Genomic DNA, 3,618 nt, shown 5'->3' with positions numbered 1-3,618 from the left:
TAAGCTACAATTTAAATCTTCTGATGTCATTTCTGGTAAAAATATCAGTCAGAATTCTAAAAGACTTGTGGTTTAAAATGCCATCCACCAATGATCAATGTTGGAAGGGATGTGGGAAATCTTGAATACTAATACATTGTTGGTGGAGCTGTGAACTCATTCGAACTTTCTAGAGAGCAGTTTGGAATTGCGCCCAAAGGGCCCCAAAAAATGTGCATACCCTTTGATCCAGCAATATCACTACTGGTTCTATACCCTGAAGAGATGATGAAAAAGGGTAAAAATATCACTTGTACAAAAATATTCATAGCAACTCTGTGGTGACAAAGAATTGGAAATTGAGTGAATGTCCATCAATTGGGGAATGGCTTAGCAAACTGTGGTATATGTCTGTCATGGAACACTATTGTTCTATTAGAAACCAGGAGGGATGGGAATTCAGGGAAGCCTGGAAGGATTTGCATGAACTGATGCTGAGTGAGATGAGGAGAACCAGAAAAATATTGTATACCCTAACAGCAACATGGGGGTGATGATCAACCTTGATGTACTTGCTCATTCCATCAATGCAACAATCAGGGACAGTTTTAGGCTATCTGCGATGGAGAAAATAAAATAAAATGTCATCCACATCCAGAGAATGAACTATGGACCAAAGCATACTATTTTCACATTTTAAAATTTGTCTTATATTATTTTTCTTCTCATATTTTTCCCTTTTGTTCTGATTTTTTTTCACAACATGACTATTAGGGAAATATTTTCAATATAGTTTTACATGTATGATCTATATTGTAACCACTGGCTACTTGAGTTTGGTTCTGCCTATGAGGAATCATTATTGAGACTCAGGAAAGCAAGGGTGGAAATAAAACAAAAAATTATTTAAAAGGTTACAAGACATAGGAAGGGCTAGGGAAAGAGAGAGATAAAGAGAGAGATATAAAAGAACAACCAAGCAGCATTGGCTGGGCCACAGGTTTTGAGCTAGAGTCCATCTCAAGTTTTTATGTCTTTCCTCTCATCCAGAGGGCAAAAGGTGAATTCCTTTCCCTTATACTGGACCCAGAAATAGGTAGAGGGTAAAGCCTAAGGAGATCAGGATACAAATTTTACATTGAACAATGAATCAATGGTAATGGTGATCTCCACCCAATTTGAGATTACAAATTGTTTCTGTTGTAATCTCTACCTCTAGTCAATTTACATCTCCACCCAATTTCTATATTCACAATTCTCTTCATCTCCCCAATATCAGATTTCTCACTTGTCAAGAGGAGGGGGAGGGAAGGGAGGAAAGGAGAAAAATGTGGAACTCAAAATCTTACAAAAAACTAAATGTTGAAAACTACCCTACATGTAATAGGAAAAAAAATAAGAAAATAAAATAATAGGATTAAAAATATGCATTTATTAAAAAGTATGCCTCAAGCACTGTGCTAAGTATGGGGGTTACACTCCCTACTCTCAAGGAGCTCATAGTCTAAGGGGAGGAGGAGGAGGGAAATATATAAACTACTATTTGGAAACAAGCTATAGAAAGGATAGATTGGAAATAAATGATAGAGGAAAGGCAGTAGCATTAAAGGGGGATCAGGAAAGACTTTCTACAGAAGTGATGGTTTAGTGAGTCAGGAAAATCAGAAGACATAGATGTGGAGGGAAAGCTTTTCAGGATTGGGAACAACCAATGAAAATGCCTAGAGACCAGACATGGAATATCTTGTTTGAGGAAAGAGTATGGAGTCATTGGATCACAACTACATGGGGGAGAAGAGGCAAGAGGTATTAAGATTAATAGAAGGTTATGAACAGCTTTGAATACTAAGCAAAGGAATTTATATTTGATTCTGGAAATGATTGGGAGCCACTGGAGTTTGTTGAGTAAGGAGTGAAGTGTTGAGTAGGGTCAGATCTATGTAGGAAAATCACTTTGACAGCTAACTAGAGGATGAATTAGAGCAGAGAGACCTTTTTTTTTGAGGTTTTGAGTTCTACAATTTTTCCCCTAATCTTACTTCCCCCCCCCAGAAGGCAATTTGCCAGTTTTTACATTGTTTCTATGGCATACATTGATACAAATTGAGTATGATAAGAGAGAAATCATATCCTTAAGGAAGAAATATAAAGTATAAGAGATAGCAAGATCAACAGCAAGACAACAAGATATCAGTTTTTTTTCTAAATTAAAGGTAATAGTCCTTGAAATTTGTTCAAACTCCATGGCTCTTTATCTGGATACAGATGGTATTCTCCATTGCAGAGCCCCAAATTGTCCCTGATTGTTGCACTGATGGAATGAGCAAGTCCATCAAGGTTGATCATCACCCCCATGTTGCTGTTAGGGTGTACAGTGTTTTTCTGGTTCTGCTCATCTCACTCAGCATCAGTTCATGGAAATCCGTCCAGGCTTCCCTGAATTCCCATCCCTTCTTGTTTCTAATAGAACAATAGTGTTCCATGACATACATATACTACAGTTTGTTAAGCCATTCCCCAATTGAAGGACATTTACTTGATTTCCAATTCTTTGCCACCACAAACAGGGCTGCTATGAATATTTTTGTACAAGTGATGTTTTTACCCTTTTTCACCATCTCTTCAGGGTATAGAACCAGTAGTGGTATTGCTGGATCAAAGGGTATGCACATTTTTGTTGCCCTTTGGGTGTAGTTCCAAATTTCTCTCCAGAAAGGTTGGATGAGTTCACAGCTCCACCAACAATGTAATAGTGTCCCAGATTTCCCACAACCCTTCCAACAATGATCATTGTCCTTTCTGGTCATAGTAGCCAGTCTGAGAGGTGTGAGGTGGTACCTCAGAGAAGCTTTAATTTGCATTTCTCTAATAAGTAATGATTTAGAGCAATTTTTATTATGACTATGGATTGTAAAGAAGAGAGACTTGAGGCAGGCCAAACAACCAGCAGTCTACATGTGAGGAGATGAGGGCCTGCATCAGAGTAGTAGCAGTGTTAAGAGAAGAAAAGAGAGCAAATGTGACAGATGTTTTGAAGGTAAATTCAATAGACCTTGCAAGAAATTAGATATGGGAAATGAGAGAAAAGTCAAAGCTGACCTATAGGTTTTGAACTTAGGTGATGGCCAGAATGGTGGTACCCTGGAAATCTGGAAGGGAAGGTTCTGAGGGGAAAGAGGATAAGTTCAGTTTTGAACATGTTGGGTAGAAGAAGACTTGACCATGTACAAATATGTGACACAGTAGATAGGACATCAGACCTGGAGTCAGGAATCTAGTCTCAGACACTTACTAACTGTGTGATCTTGTCAAGTCTCTCAACCTCTGTTTGCTTAAGCTTCCTTTTCAGTAAAATAGGGATAATAGCACCTGCCTTCCAGAGTAGTGAAGATCAAATGAGATAATTGTTATAAAATACTCAGCATAGGTCCTAACACATTGTAAGCCACAGTAATAAATTTTAGCTATCATCATTATTATGATAATATGTATCTCATAAAAAAAGACAGATTATTAATCATTAGAATTTAGAAAATATTGACAAGGGTGGACCCTCAAAATCAATTCACTTTATATACACAATCATAAAATTGTAAGATTACAATAATGATGATCTTTATAAGAAACCAAAATTTTTTT

The sequence above is a fragment of the Macrotis lagotis genome, chromosome 1 (assembly GCF_037893015.1).
Source record: "Macrotis lagotis isolate mMagLag1 chromosome 1, bilby.v1.9.chrom.fasta, whole genome shotgun sequence".
NCBI lineage: Eukaryota > Metazoa > Chordata > Mammalia > Peramelemorphia > Peramelidae > Macrotis > Macrotis lagotis.
Note: the sequence above shows the minus strand (reverse complement) of the source record.